The sequence below is a fragment of the Lissotriton helveticus genome, chromosome 4_1, assembly GCF_964261635.1.
Source record: "Lissotriton helveticus chromosome 4_1, aLisHel1.1, whole genome shotgun sequence".
Taxonomy (NCBI): Eukaryota; Metazoa; Chordata; class Amphibia; order Caudata; family Salamandridae; genus Lissotriton; species Lissotriton helveticus.
This window is the reverse complement of record NC_136063.1, coordinates 1,670,589,904-1,670,608,152: the sequence shown is the minus strand read 5'-3', so window position 1 is coordinate 1,670,608,152 and position 18,249 is coordinate 1,670,589,904. Positions and strand designations below refer to the sequence as shown.

General features: G+C 33.7%; 14 non-coding genes across 14 annotated transcripts; 7 read left to right on the top strand and 7 right to left on the bottom strand.

The window, feature by feature from the left end:
* Positions 1–1,084: 1,084 nt before the first annotated feature.
* On the top strand, positions 1,085–1,156 carry TRNAQ-CUG (transfer RNA glutamine (anticodon CUG)). Its single transcript has one exon. It is a non-coding gene; the product is annotated as a tRNA-Gln (tRNA).
* Positions 1,157–1,982: 826 nt separating this feature from the next.
* TRNAQ-UUG (transfer RNA glutamine (anticodon UUG)) lies at positions 1,983–2,054 on the bottom strand. Its single transcript has one exon. It is a non-coding gene; the product is annotated as a tRNA-Gln (tRNA).
* Positions 2,055–3,604: 1,550 nt separating this feature from the next.
* TRNAQ-CUG (transfer RNA glutamine (anticodon CUG)) lies at positions 3,605–3,676 on the top strand. Its single transcript has one exon. It is a non-coding gene; the product is annotated as a tRNA-Gln (tRNA).
* An 826-nt stretch (positions 3,677–4,502) lies between these two features.
* TRNAQ-UUG (transfer RNA glutamine (anticodon UUG)) lies at positions 4,503–4,574 on the bottom strand. The gene has a single exon. It is a non-coding gene; the product is annotated as a tRNA-Gln (tRNA).
* A 1,550-nt stretch (positions 4,575–6,124) lies between these two features.
* TRNAQ-CUG (transfer RNA glutamine (anticodon CUG)) lies at positions 6,125–6,196 on the top strand. Its single transcript has one exon. It is a non-coding gene; the product is annotated as a tRNA-Gln (tRNA).
* Positions 6,197–7,022: 826 nt separating this feature from the next.
* Positions 7,023–7,094, bottom strand: TRNAQ-UUG (transfer RNA glutamine (anticodon UUG)). The gene has a single exon. It is a non-coding gene; the product is annotated as a tRNA-Gln (tRNA).
* A 1,550-nt stretch (positions 7,095–8,644) lies between these two features.
* On the top strand, positions 8,645–8,716 carry TRNAQ-CUG (transfer RNA glutamine (anticodon CUG)). The gene has a single exon. It is a non-coding gene; the product is annotated as a tRNA-Gln (tRNA).
* Positions 8,717–9,542: 826 nt separating this feature from the next.
* On the bottom strand, positions 9,543–9,614 carry TRNAQ-UUG (transfer RNA glutamine (anticodon UUG)). Its single transcript has one exon. It is a non-coding gene; the product is annotated as a tRNA-Gln (tRNA).
* Positions 9,615–11,164: 1,550 nt separating this feature from the next.
* On the top strand, positions 11,165–11,236 carry TRNAQ-CUG (transfer RNA glutamine (anticodon CUG)). Its single transcript has one exon. It is a non-coding gene; the product is annotated as a tRNA-Gln (tRNA).
* Positions 11,237–12,062: 826 nt separating this feature from the next.
* TRNAQ-UUG (transfer RNA glutamine (anticodon UUG)) lies at positions 12,063–12,134 on the bottom strand. The gene has a single exon. It is a non-coding gene; the product is annotated as a tRNA-Gln (tRNA).
* A 1,550-nt stretch (positions 12,135–13,684) lies between these two features.
* On the top strand, positions 13,685–13,756 carry TRNAQ-CUG (transfer RNA glutamine (anticodon CUG)). The gene has a single exon. It is a non-coding gene; the product is annotated as a tRNA-Gln (tRNA).
* Positions 13,757–14,582: 826 nt separating this feature from the next.
* On the bottom strand, positions 14,583–14,654 carry TRNAQ-UUG (transfer RNA glutamine (anticodon UUG)). The gene has a single exon. It is a non-coding gene; the product is annotated as a tRNA-Gln (tRNA).
* A 1,550-nt stretch (positions 14,655–16,204) lies between these two features.
* TRNAQ-CUG (transfer RNA glutamine (anticodon CUG)) lies at positions 16,205–16,276 on the top strand. The gene has a single exon. It is a non-coding gene; the product is annotated as a tRNA-Gln (tRNA).
* An 826-nt stretch (positions 16,277–17,102) lies between these two features.
* TRNAQ-UUG (transfer RNA glutamine (anticodon UUG)) lies at positions 17,103–17,174 on the bottom strand. Its single transcript has one exon. It is a non-coding gene; the product is annotated as a tRNA-Gln (tRNA).
* Positions 17,175–18,249: the final 1,075 nt, after the last annotated feature.

The window sequence follows — 18,249 nt, the reverse complement described above, 5'->3', positions numbered from 1 at the left end:
TATCTTGCTATATGTCTCTGTATATTTATAGGACAACATAAACACATACATTATAAAAATGCATATAATTAGTAGAGGTGAAAATAATGAAAAGTTGTTGCCTCTCCACATTTGAAACATGAGCTTCTTCTCCTTACTCTTCTATATGTCATGAAATTGAGATAGTCACTTTTTACTCAATTTTGATCTAACAATATAGTTGATTTATACAAAGCATATCATATGATTTGTGAATAATCTTAAAACAGAAAATTAGATCAGTACCTGTGAGGCCTCCAAGCAAAAGCTTATGTTTCACGATTGCAGATCGACTGTTGAAAATCAGCATGAAAAACGTTTTATTTCACAATTTCCATACTAATATACAAAAAACATTTGTACTATCTGAATGATACTGTCATTGTGGTTCTCTAGGTTTGATTTAAGAACACTTCTCTTTCAAAATGTGCTAAATTCGCCTTATCAATAGCGCAGAAAGCTTCAAAAAGGGATGCTGGGAATCAGGCCTCTGAAATGCATTTCAGAAAAACAGGATAGGATTTCTTAATGTCACACTATTTTGTGTAGGAATGTGATGTAAACGTATTATAATGTTTGTATTTCTGTAACTTGTTCAAGCTGATGGACGTTTTGAAAGGAATCAATAATTGTCTCTTTCAACCTACTGGTGTTGGATTTGAGCTATGAATAAACAAAGATGACAGAAATGGAAAAGGTCAAAAGTAATAAAATAGTACCCCCAAGATTTGGACTGGTACCTTTGCATGCAAAGTCCAACGTGCCAATCATTGCTCTTTGTCGCAGCCCATGTGAGAGACAAAGAAATGGGTGTATTAGTTTGGAAATGTAAAATGTTTTAATATGACACAGTCAAAGATGATCATTATGATATAACTTGCCTATCCTGATAAACGTTTGCATATTTAACACTGTTATGGAGAATGTATCTGAACAGAATCAAATCACATTATAGCTCTTTACACTATGAACATTCAACAGAGATATCGTTTCATCAATGTAAGAAATGCCCCTGCACTAATGCGCTCTCTTTTGTCTCAATGGAAAAATGACTCATGTATGGGAGGGTTCCTTGGTGTAATGGTTAGCACTCTGGACTCTGAATCCAGCGATCCGAGTTCAAATCTCGGTGGGACCTACTTGAATTATGAGATTTACTATTTCACCAATTTCTTAGAATTTGGTCTTGGAAAAACATAACGTCAATGTTTTATACTGATACTAATCAACGTATAAGTATGCATCTATGTATACATAGCTATATCCGTCTAGATAGCGATAAGACTATATAAAGAAATCAATTATTCATAAACATATGTATTGAAGCTGAAAACTAAAAACTGTAGTTTCCCATCCACAATTTAAACGTTAGGTTCATTTCCTCTCTCATCTATATGACCAGTAATGAGATAGTTAATTTTTGCTGATTTCTTATATGACAACATGCTTGACTTACACAGTGCATTTAATTGTGAATTTCTTTGAAAGAGAAATTCAGATTATTACCTTTGACACGTCTTTCGAAAGATTTTACTTTATGGTTATGGATTTACTTTAGAAAATCAGAGTGTAAATATATGTGTGTCTGAATTTCACGATTGTTATTCAAAACGTCATATCTTCTGTCCCCATAATACACAATTTGATTCCTCAAGTTTTGTTTTAATGAAGGATTTCCAATTAAAAAGTTCCATCTTCCCCTTATCAATAACAGTAAGATTTAAGAAAGTAATATCTTGCATCAGCCCCCTGTGATGAGTTTGAGAAAACAGAGTCAGCTCGCAAAATGTCTCATTATTTTGAGCCATTTAATTTCCATGTTTTCTAAAAGTTCTATCATTTGCTCACATCGAATAGACTTTCAGAATACAATCAATAAATTAATGTTTCACTCTACCCGTGTTAGATTTGTGATATTTATGAATACACTTGACAGAAAAAGATTTGATCAACAGTCATGAAAGTGGTCTCACCGAGATTTGAACTCGGATCCTTGGATTCAAAGTCCAAAGTGCTAACCATTACACCATGGAACCTCCCATGTGACAAGGGAGCAAATTGCTGCAGCAATGTGAACATTTCAAAGTTTTTAATGTTCTACAGTCAAAGACCAACAGAATGTTATTACTTTTCTATTCTGTTCAACTTTTGCATATTGAACTATGTTAGGGAAGGATGTTGCCAAGAGGACTCAAGTAACGCTATCACTCTGTTGAACAGTACTTTTTATGTGAGATACGATTTTGCAATAAAATATAAGATTCCCCCGTGAATGCAATCTCTTCTCTCAAAATGAAAAGCTCAACCTGGTACAGGTGGTTTGATGGTATCATGCTTAGCACTCTAGACTCTGAAAACCGGGATCTGAGTACAAATCACAGTGGGACTTATCTAAACTTTACGATTTTCTTTTCCATTCAGTTCTTAGAATTATTAATTGGAAAAACATCTCATTTACTTATAAACTTGTACATATCCACTTTACACGTATGTATCTCCCTATATCTTGCTATATGTCTCTGTATATTTATAGGACAACATAAACACATACATTATAAAAATGCATATAATTAGTAGAGGTGAAAATAATGAAAAGTTGTTGCCTCTCCACATTTGAAACATGAGCTTCTTCTCCTTACTCTTCTATATGTCATGAAATTGAGATAGTCACTTTTTACTCAATTTTGATCTAACAATATAGTTGATTTATACAAAGCATATCATATGATTTGTGAATAATCTTAAAACAGAAAATTAGATCAGTACCTGTGAGGCCTCCAAGCAAAAGCTTATGTTTCACGATTGCAGATCGACTGTTGAAAATCAGCATGAAAAACGTTTTATTTCACAATTTCCATACTAATATACAAAAAACATTTGTACTATCTGAATGATACTGTCATTGTGGTTCTCTAGGTTTGATTTAAGAACACTTCTCTTTCAAAATGTGCTAAATTCGCCTTATCAATAGCGCAGAAAGCTTCAAAAAGGGATGCTGGGAATCAGGCCTCTGAAATGCATTTCAGAAAAACAGGATAGGATTTCTTAATGTCACACTATTTTGTGTAGGAATGTGATGTAAACGTATTATAATGTTTGTATTTCTGTAACTTGTTCAAGCTGATGGACGTTTTGAAAGGAATCAATAATTGTCTCTTTCAACCTACTGGTGTTGGATTTGAGCTATGAATAAACAAAGATGACAGAAATGGAAAAGGTCAAAAGTAATAAAATAGTACCCCCAAGATTTGGACTGGTACCTTTGCATGCAAAGTCCAACGTGCCAATCATTGCTCTTTGTCGCAGCCCATGTGAGAGACAAAGAAATGGGTGTATTAGTTTGGAAATGTAAAATGTTTTAATATGACACAGTCAAAGATGATCATTATGATATAACTTGCCTATCCTGATAAACGTTTGCATATTTAACACTGTTATGGAGAATGTATCTGAACAGAATCAAATCACATTATAGCTCTTTACACTATGAACATTCAACAGAGATATCGTTTCATCAATGTAAGAAATGCCCCTGCACTAATGCGCTCTCTTTTGTCTCAATGGAAAAATGACTCATGTATGGGAGGGTTCCTTGGTGTAATGGTTAGCACTCTGGACTCTGAATCCAGCGATCCGAGTTCAAATCTCGGTGGGACCTACTTGAATTATGAGATTTACTATTTCACCAATTTCTTAGAATTTGGTCTTGGAAAAACATAACGTCAATGTTTTATACTGATACTAATCAACGTATAAGTATGCATCTATGTATACATAGCTATATCCGTCTAGATAGCGATAAGACTATATAAAGAAATCAATTATTCATAAACATATGTATTGAAGCTGAAAACTAAAAACTGTAGTTTCCCATCCACAATTTAAATGTTAGGTTCATTTCCTCTCTCATCTATATGACCAGTAATGAGATAGTTAATTTTTGCTGATTTCTTATATGACAACATGCTTGACTTACACAGTGCATTTAATTGTGAATTTCTTTGAAAGAGAAATTCAGATTATTACCTTTGACACGTCTTTCGGAAGATTTTACTTTATGGTTATGGATTTACTTTAGAAAATCAGAGTGTAAATATATGTGTGTCTGAATTTCACGATTGTTATTCAAAACGTCATATCTTCTGTCCCCATAATACACAATTTGATTCCTCAAGTTTTGTTTTAATGAAGGATTTCCAATTAAAAAGTTCCATCTTCCCCTTATCAATAACAGTAAGATTTAAGAAAGTAATATCTTGCATCAGCCCCCTGTGATGAGTTTGAGAAAACAGAGTCAGCTCGCAAAATGTCTCATTATTTTGAGCCATTTAATTTCCATGTTTTCTAAAAGTTCTATCATTTGCTCACATCGAATAGACTTTCAGAATACAATCAATAAATTAATGTTTCACTCTACCCGTGTTAGATTTGTGATATTTATGAATACACTTGACAGAAAAAGATTTGATCAACAGTCATGAAAGTGGTCTCACCGAGATTTGAACTCGGATCCTTGGATTCAAAGTCCAAAGTGCTAACCATTACACCATGGAACCTCCCATGTGACAAGGGAGCAAATTGCTGCAGCAATGTGAACATTTCAAAGTTTTTAATGTTCTACAGTCAAAGACCAACAGAATGTTATTACTTTTCTATTCTGTTCAACTTTTGCATATTGAACTATGTTAGGGAAGGATGTTGCCCAGAGGACTCAAGTAACGCTATCACTCTGTTGAACAGTACTTTTTATGTGAGATACGGTTTTGCAATAAAATATAAGATTCCCCCGTGAATGCAATCTCTTCTCTCAAAATGAAAAGCTCAACCTGGTACAGGTGGTTTGATGGTATCATGCTTAGCACTCTAGACTCTGAAAACCGGGATCTGAGTACAAATCACAGTGGGACTTATCTAAACTTTACGATTTTCTTTTCCATTCAGTTCTTAGAATTATTAATTGGAAAAACATCTCATTTACTTATAAACTTGTACATATCCACTTTACACGTATGTATCTCCCTATATCTTGCTATATGTCTCTGTATATTTATAGGACAACATAAACACATACATTATAAAAATGCATATAATTAGTAGAGGTGAAAATAATGAAAAGTTGTTGCCTCTCCACATTTGAAACATGAGCTTCTTCTCCTTACTCTTCTATATGTCATGAAATTGAGATAGTCACTTTTTACTCAATTTTGATCTAACAATATAGTTGATTTATACAAAGCATATCATATGATTTGTGAATAATCTTAAAACAGAAAATTAGATCAGTACCTGTGAGGCCTCCAAGCAAAAGCTTATGTTTCACGATTGCAGATCGACTGTTGAAAATCAGCATGAAAAACGTTTTATTTCACAATTTCCATACTAATATACAAAAAACATTTGTACTATCTGAATGATACTGTCATTGTGGTTCACTAGGTTTGATTTAAGAACACTTCTCTTTCAAACTGTGCTAAATTCGCCTTATCAATAGCGCAGAAAGCTTCAAAAAGGGATGCTGGGAATCAGGCCTCTGAAATGCATTTCAGAAAAACAGGATAGGATTTCTTAATGTCACACTATTTTGTGTAGGAATGTGATGTAAACGTATTATAATGTTTGTATTTCTGTAACTTGTTCAAGCTGATGGACGTTTTGAAAGGAATCAATAATTGTCTCTTTCAACCTACTGGTGTTGGATTTGAGCTATGAATAAACAAAGATGACAGAAATGGAAAAGGTCAAAAGTAATAAAATAGTACCCCCAAGATTTGGACCGGTACCTTTGCATGCAAAGTCCAACGTGCCAATCATTGCACTTTGGCGCAGCCCATGTGAGAGACAAAGAAATGGGTGTATTAGTTTGGAAATGTAAAATGTTTTAATATGACACAGTCAAAGATGATCATTATGATATAACTTGCCTATCCTGATAAACGTTTGCATATTTAACACTGTTATGGAGAATGTATCTGAACAGAATCAAATCACATTATAGCTCTTTACACTATGAGCATTCAACAGAGATATCGTTTCATCAATGTAAGAAATGCCCCTGCACTAATGCGCTCTCTTTTGTCTCAATGGAAAAATGACTCATGTATGGGAGGGTTCCTTGGTGTAATGGTTAGCACTCTGGACTCTGAATCCAGCGATCCGAGTTCAAATCTCGGTGGGACCTACTTGAATTATGAGATTTACTATTTCACCAATTTCTTAGAATTTGGTCTTGGAAAAACATAACGTCAATGTTTTATACTGATACTAATCAACGTATAAGTATGCATCTATGTATACATAGCTATATCCGTCTAGATAGCGATAAGACTATATAAAGAAATCAATTATTCATAAACATATGTATTGAAGCTGAAAACTAAAAACTGTTGTTTCCCATCCACAATTTAAACGTTAGGTTCATTTCCTCTCTCATCTATATGACCAGTAATGAGATAGTTAATTTTTGCTGATTTCTTATATGACAACATGCTTGACTTACACAGTGCATTTAATTGTGAATTTCTTTGAAAGAGAAATTCAGATTATTACCTTTGACACGTCTTTCGAAAGATTTTACTTTATGGTTATGGATTTACTTTAGAAAATCAGAGTGTAAATATATGTGTGTCTGAATTTCACGATTGTTATTCAAAATGTCATATCTTCTGTCCCCATAATACACAATTTGATTCCTCAAGTTTTGTTTTAATGAAGGATTTCCAATTAAAAAGTTCCATCTTCCCCTTATCAATAACAGTAAGATTTAAGAAAGTAATATCTTGCATCAGCCCCCTGTGATGAGTTTGAGAAAACAGAGTCAGCTCGCAAAATGTCTCATTATTTTGAGCCATTTAATTTCCATGTTTTCTAAAAGTTCTATCATTTGCTCACATCGAATAGACTTTCAGAATACAATCAATAAATTAATGTTTCACTCTACCCGTGTTAGATTTGTGATATTTATGAATACACTTGACAGAAAAAGATTTGATCAACAGTCATGAAAGTGGTCTCACCGAGATTTGAACTCGGATCCTTGGATTCAAAGTCCAAAGTGCTAACCATTACACCATGGAACCTCCCATGTGACAAGGGAGCAAATTGCTGCAGCAATGTGAACATTTCAAAGTTTTTAATGTTCTACAGTCAAAGACCAACAGAATGTTATTACTTTTCTATTCTGTTCAACTTTTGCATATTGAACTATGTTAGGGAAGGATGTTGCCAAGAGGACTCAAGTAACGCTATCACTCTGTTGAACAGTACTTTTTATGTGAGATACGATTTTGCAATAAAATATAAGATTCCCCCGTGAATGCAATCTCTTCTCTCAAAATGAAAAGCTCAACCTGGTACAGGTGGTTTGATGGTATCATGCTTAGCACTCTAGACTCTGAAAACCGGGATCTGAGTACAAATCACAGTGGGACTTATCTAAACTTTACGATTTTCTTTTCCATTCAGTTCTTAGAATTATTAATTGGAAAAACATCTCATTTACTTATAAACTTGTACATATCCACTTTACACGTATGTATCTCCCTATATCTTGCTATATGTCTCTGTATATTTATAGGACAACATAAACACATACATTATAAAAATGCATATAATTAGTAGAGGTGAAAATAATGAAAAGTTGTTGCCTCTCCACATTTGAAACATGAGCTTCTTCTCCTTACTCTTCTATATGTCATGAAATTGAGATAGTCACTTTTTACTCAATTTTGATCTAACAATATAGTTGATTTATACAAAGCATATCATATGATTTGTGAATAATCTTAAAACAGAAAATTAGATCAGTACCTGTGAGGCCTCCAAGCAAAAGCTTATGTTTCACGATTGCAGATCGACTGTTGAAAATCAGCATGAAAAGCGTTTTATTTCACAATTTCCATACTAATATACAAAAAACATTTGTACTATCTGAATGATACTGTCATTGTGGTTCTCTAGGTTTGATTTAAGAACACTTCTCTTTCAAAATGTGCTAAATTCGCCTTATCAATAGCGCAGAAAGCTTCAAAAAGGGATGCTGGGAATCAGGCCTCTGAAATGCATTTCAGAAAAACAGGATAGGATTTCTTAATGTCACACTATTTTGTGTAGGAATGTGATGTAAACGTATTATAATGTTTGTATTTCTGTAACTTGTTCAAGCTGATGGACGTTTTGAAAGGAATCAATAATTGTCTCTTTCAACCTACTGGTGTTGGATTTGAGCTATGAATAAACAAAGATGACAGAAATGGAAAAGGTCAAAAGTAATAAAATAGTACCCCCAAGATTTGGACTGGTACCTTTGCATGCAAAGTCCAACGTGCCAATCATTGCTCTTTGTCGCAGCCCATGTGAGAGACAAAGAAATGGGTGTATTAGTTTGGAAATGTAAAATGTTTTAATATGACACAGTCAAAGATGATCATTATGATATAACTTGCCTATCCTGATAAACGTTTGCATATTTAACACTGTTATGGAGAATGTATCTGAACAGAATCAAATCACATTATAGCTCTTTACACTATGAGCATTCAACAGAGATATCGTTTCATCAATGTAAGAAATGCCCCTGCACTAATGCGCTCTCTTTTGTCTCAATGGAAAAATGACTCATGTATGGGAGGGTTCCTTGGTGTAATGGTTAGCACTCTGGACTCTGAATCCAGCGATCCGAGTTCAAATCTCGGTGGGACCTACTTGAATTATGAGATTTACTATTTCACCAATTTCTTAGAATTTGGTCTTGGAAAAACATAACGTCAATGTTTTATACTGATACTAATCAACGTATAAGTATGCATCTATGTATACATAGCTATATCCGTCTAGATAGCGATAAGACTATATAAAGAAATCAATTATTCATAAACATATGTATTGAAGCTGAAAACTAAAAACTGTAGTTTCCCATCCACAATTTAAACGTTAGGTTCATTTCCTCTCTCATCTATATGACCAGTAATGAGATAGTTAATTTTTGCTGATTTCTTATATGACAACATGCTTGACTTACACAGTGCATTTAATTGTGAATTTCTTTGAAAGAGAAATTCAGATTATTACCTTTGACACGTCTTTCGAAAGATTTTACTTTATGGTTATGGATTTACTTTAGAAAATCAGAGTGTAAATATATGTGTGTCTGAATTTCACGATTGTTATTCAAAACGTCATATCTTCTGTCCCCATAATACACAATTTGATTCCTCAAGTTTTGTTTTAATGAAGGATTTCCAATTAAAAAGTTCCATCTTCCCCTTATCAATAACAGTAAGATTTAAGAAAGTAATATCTTGCATCAGCCCCCTGTGATGAGTTTGAGAAAACAGAGTCAGCTCGCAAAATGTCTCATTATTTTGAGCCATTTAATTTCCATGTTTTCTAAAAGTTCTATCATTTGCTCACATCGAATAGACTTTCAGAATACAATCAATAAATTAATGTTTCACTCTACCCGTGTTAGATTTGTGATATTTATGAATACACTTGACAGAAAAAGATTTGATCAACAGTCATGAAAGTGGTCTCACCGAGATTTGAACTCGGATCCTTGGATTCAAAGTCCAAAGTGCTAACCATTACACCATGGAACCTCCCATGTGACAAGGGAGCAAATTGCTGCAGCAATGTGAACATTTCAAAGTTTTTAATGTTCTACAGTCAAAGACCAACAGAATGTTATTACTTTTCTATTCTGTTCAACTTTTGCATATTGAACTATGTTAGGGAAGGATGTTGCCCAGAGGACTCAAGTAACGCTATCACTCTGTTGAACAGTACTTTTTATGTGAGATACGGTTTTGCAATAAAATATAAGATTCCCCCGTGAATGCAATCTCTTCTCTCAAAATGAAAAGCTCAACCTGGTACAGGTGGTTTGATGGTATCATGCTTAGCACTCTAGACTCTGAAAACCGGGATCTGAGTACAAATCACAGTGGGACTTATCTAAACTTTACGATTTTCTTTTCCATTCAGTTCTTAGAATTATTAATTGGAAAAACATCTCATTTACTTATAAACTTGTACATATCCACTTTACACGTATGTATCTCCCTATATCTTGCTATATGTCTCTGTATATTTATAGGACAACATAAACACATACATTATAAAAATGCATATAATTAGTAGAGGTGAAAATAATGAAAAGTTGTTGCCTCTCCACATTTGAAACATGAGCTTCTTCTCCTTACTCTTCTATATGTCATGAAATTGAGATAGTCACTTTTTACTCAATTTTGATCTAACAATATAGTTGATTTATACAAAGCATATCATATGATTTGTGAATAATCTTAAAACAGAAAATTAGATCAGTACCTGTGAGGCCTCCAAGCAAAAGCTTATGTTTCACGATTGCAGATCGACTGTTGAAAATCAGCATGAAAAACGTTTTATTTCACAATTTCCATACTAATATACAAAAAACATTTGTACTATCTGAATGATACTGTCATTGTGGTTCACTAGGTTTGATTTAAGAACACTTCTCTTTCAAACTGTGCTAAATTCGCCTTATCAATAGCGCAGAAAGCTTCAAAAAGGGATGCTGGGAATCAGGCCTCTGAAATGCATTTCAGAAAAACAGGATAGGATTTCTTAATGTCACACTATTTTGTGTAGGAATGTGATGTAAACGTATTATAATGTTTGTATTTCTGTAACTTGTTCAAGCTGATGGACGTTTTGAAAGGAATCAATAATTGTCTCTTTCAACCTACTGGTGTTGGATTTGAGCTATGAATAAACAAAGATGACAGAAATGGAAAAGGTCAAAAGTAATAAAATAGTACCCCCAAGATTTGGACTGGTACCTTTGCATGCAAAGTCCAACGTGCCAATCATTGCACTTTGGCGCAGCCCATGTGAGAGACAAAGAAATGGGTGTATTAGTTTGGAAATGTAAAATGTTTTAATATGACACAGTCAAAGATGATCATTATGATATAACTTGCCTATCCTGATAAACGTTTGCATATTTAACACTGTTATGGAGAATGTATCTGAACAGAATCAAATCACATTATAGCTCTTTACACTATGAGCATTCAACAGAGATATCGTTTCATCAATGTAAGAAATGCCCCTGCACTAATGCGCTCTCTTTTGTCTCAATGGAAAAATGACTCATGTATGGGAGGGTTCCTTGGTGTAATGGTTAGCACTCTGGACTCTGAATCCAGCGATCTGAGTTCAAATCTCGGTGGGACCTACTTGAATTATGAGATTTACTATTTCACCAATTTCTTAGAATTTGGTCTTGGAAAAACATAACGTCAATGTTTTATACTGATACTAATCAACGTATAAGTATGCATCTATGTATACATAGCTATATCCGTCTAGATAGCGATAAGACTATATAAAGAAATCAATTATTCATAAACATATGTATTGAAGCTGAAAACTAAAAACTGTTGTTTCCCATCCACAATTTAAACGTTAGGTTCATTTCCTCTCTCATCTATATGACCAGTAATGAGATAGTTAATTTTTGCTGATTTCTTATATGACAACATGCTTGACTTACACAGTGCATTTAATTGTGAATTTCTTTGAAAGAGAAATTCAGATTATTACCTTTGACACGTCTTTCGAAAGATTTTACTTTATGGTTATGGATTTACTTTAGAAAATCAGAGTGTAAATATATGTGTGTCTGAATTTCACGATTGTTATTCAAAATGTCATATCTTCTGTCCCCATAATACACAATTTGATTCCTCAAGTTTTGTTTTAATGAAGGATTTCCAATTAAAAAGTTCCATCTTCCCCTTATCAATAACAGTAAGATTTAAGAAAGTAATATCTTGCATCAGCCCCCTGTGATGAGTTTGAGAAAACAGAGTCAGCTCGCAAAATGTCTCATTATTTTGAGCCATTTAATTTCCATGTTTTCTAAAAGTTCTATCATTTGCTCACATCGAATAGACTTTCAGAATACAATCAATAAATTAATGTTTCACTCTACCCGTGTTAGATTTGTGATATTTATGAATACACTTGACAGAAAAAGATTTGATCAACAGTCATGAAAGTGGTCTCACCGAGATTTGAACTCGGATCCTTGGATTCAAAGTCCAAAGTGCTAACCATTACACCATGGAACCTCCCATGTGACAAGGGAGCAAATTGCTGCAGCAATGTGAACATTTCAAAGTTTTTAATGTTCTACAGTCAAAGACCAACAGAATGTTATTACTTTTCTATTCTGTTCAACTTTTGCATATTGAACTATGTTAGGGAAGGATGTTGCCAAGAGGACTCAAGTAACGCTATCACTCTGTTGAACAGTACTTTTTATGTGAGATACGATTTTGCAATAAAATATAAGATTCCCCCGTGAATGCAATCTCTTCTCTCAAAATGAAAAGCTCAACCTGGTACAGGTGGTTTGATGGTATCATGCTTAGCACTCTAGACTCTGAAAACCGGGATCTGAGTACAAATCACAGTGGGACTTATCTAAACTTTACGATTTTCTTTTCCATTCAGTTCTTAGAATTATTAATTGGAAAAACATCTCATTTACTTATAAACTTGTACATATCCACTTTACACGTATGTATCTCCCTATATCTTGCTATATGTCTCTGTATATTTATCGGACAACATAAACACATACATTATAAAAATGCATATAATTAGTAGAGGTGAAAATAATGAAAAGTTGTTGCCTCTCCACATTTGAAACATGAGCTTCTTCTCCTTACTCTTCTATATGTCATGAAATTGAGATAGTCACTTTTTACTCAATTTTGATCTAACAATATAGTTGATTTATACAAAGCATATCATATGATTTGTGAATAATCTTAAAACAGAAAATTAGATCAGTACCTGTGAGGCCTCCAAGCAAAAGCTTATGTTTCACGATTGCAGATCGACTGTTGAAAATCAGCATGAAAAACGTTTTATTTCACAATTTCCATACTAATATACAAAAAACATTTGTACTATCTGAATGATACTGTCATTGTGGTTCTCTAGGTTTGATTTAAGAACACTTCTCTTTCAAAATGTGCTAAATTCGCCTTATCAATAGCGCAGAAAGCTTCAAAAAGGGATGCTGGGAATCAGGCCTCTGAAATGCATTTCAGAAAAACAGGATAGGATTTCTTAATGTCACACTATTTTGTGTAGGAATGTGATGTAAACGTATTATAATGTTTGTATTTCTGTAACTTGTTCAAGCTGATGGACGTTTTGAAAGGAATCAATAATTGTCTCTTTCAACCTACTGGTGTTGGATTTGAGCTATGAATAAACAAAGATGACAGAAATGGAAAAGGTCAAAAGTAATAAAATAGTACCCCCAAGATTTGGACTGGTACCTTTGCATGCAAAGTCCAACGTGCCAATCATTGCTCTTTGTCGCAGCCCATGTGAGAGACAAAGAAATGGGTGTATTAGTTTGGAAATGTAAAATGTTTTAATATGACACAGTCAAAGATGATCATTATGATATAACTTGCCTATCCTGATAAACGTTTGCATATTTAACACTGTTATGGAGAATGTATCTGAACAGAATCAAATCACATTATAGCTCTTTACACTATGAGCATTCAACAGAGATATCGTTTCATCAATGTAAGAAATGCCCCTGCACTAATGCGCTCTCTTTTGTCTCAATGGAAAAATGACTCATGTATGGGAGGGTTCCTTGGTGTAATGGTTAGCACTCTGGACTCTGAATCCAGCGATCCGAGTTCAAATCTCGGTGGGACCTACTTGAATTATGAGATTTACTATTTCACCAATTTCTTAGAATTTGGTCTTGGAAAAACATAACGTCAATGTTTTATACTGATACTAATCAACGTATAAGTATGCATCTATGTATACATAGCTATATCCGTCTAGATAGCGATAAGACTATATAAAGAAATCAATTATTCATAAACATATGTATTGAAGCTGAAAACTAAAAACTGTAGTTTCCCATCCACAATTTAAACGTTAGGTTCATTTCCTCTCTCATCTATATGACCAGTAATGAGATAGTTAATTTTTGCTGATTTCTTATATGACAACATGCTTGACTTACACAGTGCATTTAATTGTGAATTTCTTTGAAAGAGAAATTCAGATTATTACCTTTGACACGTCTTTCGAAAGATTTTACTTTATGGTTATGGATTTACTTTAGAAAATCAGAGTGTAAATATATGTGTGTCTGAATTTCACGATTGTTATTCAAAACGTCATATCTTCTGTCCCCATAATACACAATTTGATTCCTCAAGTTTTGTTTTAATGAAGGATTTCCAATTAAAAAGTTCCATCTTCCCCTTATCAATAACAGTAAGATTTAAGAAAGTAATATCTTGCATCAGCCCCCTGTGATGAGTTTGAGAAAACAGAGTCAGCTCGCAAAATGTCTCATTATTTTGAGCCATTTAATTTCCATGTTTTCTAAAAGTTCTATCATTTGCTCACATCGAATAGACTTTCAGAATACAATCAATAAATTAATGTTTCACTCTACCCGTGTTAGATTTGTGATATTTATGAATACACTTGACAGAAAAAGATTTGATCAACAGTCATGAAAGTGGTCTCACCGAGATTTGAACTCGGATCCTTGGATTCAAAGTCCAAAGTGCTAACCATTACACCATGGAACCTCCCATGTGACAAGGGAGCAAATTGCTGCAGCAATGTGAACATTTCAAAGTTTTTAATGTTCTACAGTCAAAGACCAACAGAATGTTATTACTTTTCTATTCTGTTCAACTTTTGCATATTGAACTATGTTAGGGAAGGATGTTGCCCAGAGGACTCAAGTAACGCTATCACTCTGTTGAACAGTACTTTTTATGTGAGATACGGTTTTGCAATAAAATATAAGATTCCCCCGTGAATGCAATCTCTTCTCTCAAAATGAAAAGCTCAACCTGGTACAGGTGGTTTGATGGTATCATGCTTAGCACTCTAGACTCTGAAAACCGGGATCTGAGTACAAATCACAGTGGGACTTATCTAAACTTTACGATTTTCTTTTCCATTCAGTTCTTAGAATTATTAATTGGAAAAACATCTCATTTACTTATAAACTTGTACATATCCACTTTACACGTATGTATCTCCCTATATCTTGCTATATGTCTCTGTATATTTATAGGACAACATAAACACATACATTATAAAAATGCATATAATTAGTAGAGGTGAAAATAATGAAAAGTTGTTGCCTCTCCACATTTGAAACATGAGCTTCTTCTCCTTACTCTTCTATATGTCATGAAATTGAGATAGTCACTTTTTACTCAATTTTGATCTAACAATATAGTTGATTTATACAAAGCATATCATATGATTTGTGAATAATCTTAAAACAGAAAATTAGATCAGTACCTGTGAGGCCTCCAAGCAAAAGCTTATGTTTCACGATTGCAGATCGACTGTTGAAAATCAGCATGAAAAGCGTTTTATTTCACAATTTCCATACTAATATACAAAAAACATTTGTACTATCTGAATGATACTGTCATTGTGGTTCTCTAGGTTTGATTTAAGAACACTTCTCTTTCAAAATGTGCTAAATTCGCCTTATCAATAGCGCAGAAAGCTTCAAAAAGGGATGCTGGGAATCAGGCCTCTGAAATGCATTTCAGAAAAACAGGATAGGATTTCTTAATGTCACACTATTTTGTGTAGGAATGTGATGTAAACGTATTATAATGTTTGTATTTCTGTAACTTGTTCAAGCTGATGGACGTTTTGAAAGGAATCAATAATTGTCTCTTTCAACCTACTGGTGTTGGATTTGAGCTATGAATAAACAAAGATGACAGAAATGGAAAAGGTCAAAAGTAATAAAATAGTACCCCCAAGATTTGGACTGGTACCTTTGCATGCAAAGTCCAACGTGCCAATCATTGCTCTTTGTCGCAGCCCATGTGAGAGACAAAGAAATGGGTGTATTAGTTTGGAAATGTAAAATGTTTTAATATGACACAGTCAAAGATGATCATTATGATATAACTTGCCTATCCTGATAAACGTTTGCATATTTAACACTGTTATGGAGAATGTATCTGAACAGAATCAAATCACATTATAGCTCTTTACACTATGAGCATTCAACAGAGATATCGTTTCATCAATGTAAGAAATGCCCCTGCACTAATGCGCTCTCTTTTGTCTCAATGGAAAAATGACTCATGTATGGGAGGGTTCCTTGGTGTAATGGTTAGCACTCTGGACTCTGAATCCAGCGATCCGAGTTCAAATCTCGGTGGGACCTACTTGAATTATGAGATTTACTATTTCACCAATTTCTTAGAATTTGGTCTTGGAAAAACATAACGTCAATGTTTTATACTGATACTAATCAACGTATAAGTATGCATCTATGTATACATAGCTATATCCGTCTAGATAGCGATAAGACTATATAAAGAAATCAATTATTCATAAACATATGTATTGAAGCTGAAAACTAAAAACTGTAGTTTCCCATCCACAATTTAAACGTTAGGTTCATTTCCTCTCTCATCTATATGACCAGTAATGAGATAGTTAATTTTTGCTGATTTCTTATATGACAACATGCTTGACTTACACAGTGCATTTAATTGTGAATTTCTTTGAAAGAGAAATTCAGATTATTACCTTTGACACGTCTTTCGAAAGATTTTACTTTATGGTTATGGATTTACTTTAGAAAATCAGAGTGTAAATATATGTGTGTCTGAATTTCACGATTGTTATTCAAAACGTCATATCTTCTGTCCCCATAATACACAATTTGATTCCTCAAGTTTTGTTTTAATGAAGGATTTCCAATTAAAAAGTTCCATCTTCCCCTTATCAATAACAGTAAGATTTAAGAAAGTAATATCTTGCATCAGCCCCCTGTGATGAGTTTGAGAAAACAGAGTCAGCTCGCAAAATGTCTCATTATTTTGAGCCATTTAATTTCCATGTTTTCTAAAAGTTCTATCATTTGCTCACATCGAATAGACTTTCAGAATACAATCAATAAATTAATGTTTCACTCTACCCGTGTTAGATTTGTGATATTTATGAATACACTTGACAGAAAAAGATTTGATCAACAGTCATGAAAGTGGTCTCACCGAGATTTGAACTCGGATCCTTGGATTCAAAGTCCAAAGTGCTAACCATTACACCATGGAACCTCCCATGTGACAAGGGAGCAAATTGCTGCAGCAATGTGAACATTTCAAAGTTTTTAATGTTCTACAGTCAAAGACCAACAGAATGTTATTACTTTTCTATTCTGTTCAACTTTTGCATATTGAACTATGTTAGGGAAGGATGTTGCCCAGAGGACTCAAGTAACGCTATCACTCTGTTGAACAGTACTTTTTATGTGAGATACGGTTTTGCAATAAAATATAAGATTCCCCCGTGAATGCAATCTCTTCTCTCAAAATGAAAAGCTCAACCTGGTACAGGTGGTTTGATGGTATCATGCTTAGCACTCTAGACTCTGAAAACCGGGATCTGAGTACAAATCACAGTGGGACTTATCTAAACTTTACGATTTTCTTTTCCATTCAGTTCTTAGAATTATTAATTGGAAAAACATCTCATTTACTTATAAACTTGTACATATCCACTTTACACGTATGTATCTCCCTATATCTTGCTATATGTCTCTGTATATTTATAGGACAACATAAACACATACATTATAAAAATGCATATAATTAGTAGAGGTGAAAATAATGAAAAGTTGTTGCCTCTCCACATTTGAAACATGAGCTTCTTCTCCTTACTCTTCTATATGTCATGAAATTGAGATAGTCACTTTTTACTCAATTTTGATCTAACAATATAGTTGATTTATACAAAGCATATCATATGATTTGTGAATAATCTTAAAACAGAAAATTAGATCAGTACCTGTGAGGCCTCCAAGCAAAAGCTTATGTTTCACGATTGCAGATCGACTGTTGAAAATCAGCATGAAAAACGTTTTATTTCACAATTTCCATACTAATATACAAAAAACATTTGTACTATCTGAATGATACTGTCATTGTGGTTCACTAGGTTTGATTTAAGAACACTTCTCTTTCAAACTGTGCTAAATTCGCCTTATCAATAGCGCAGAAAGCTTCAAAAAGGGATGCTGGGAATCAGGCCTCTGAAATGCATTTCAGAAAAACAGGATAGGATTTCTTAATGTCACACTATTTTGTGTAGGAATGTGATGTAAACGTATTATAATGTTTGTATTTCTGTAAC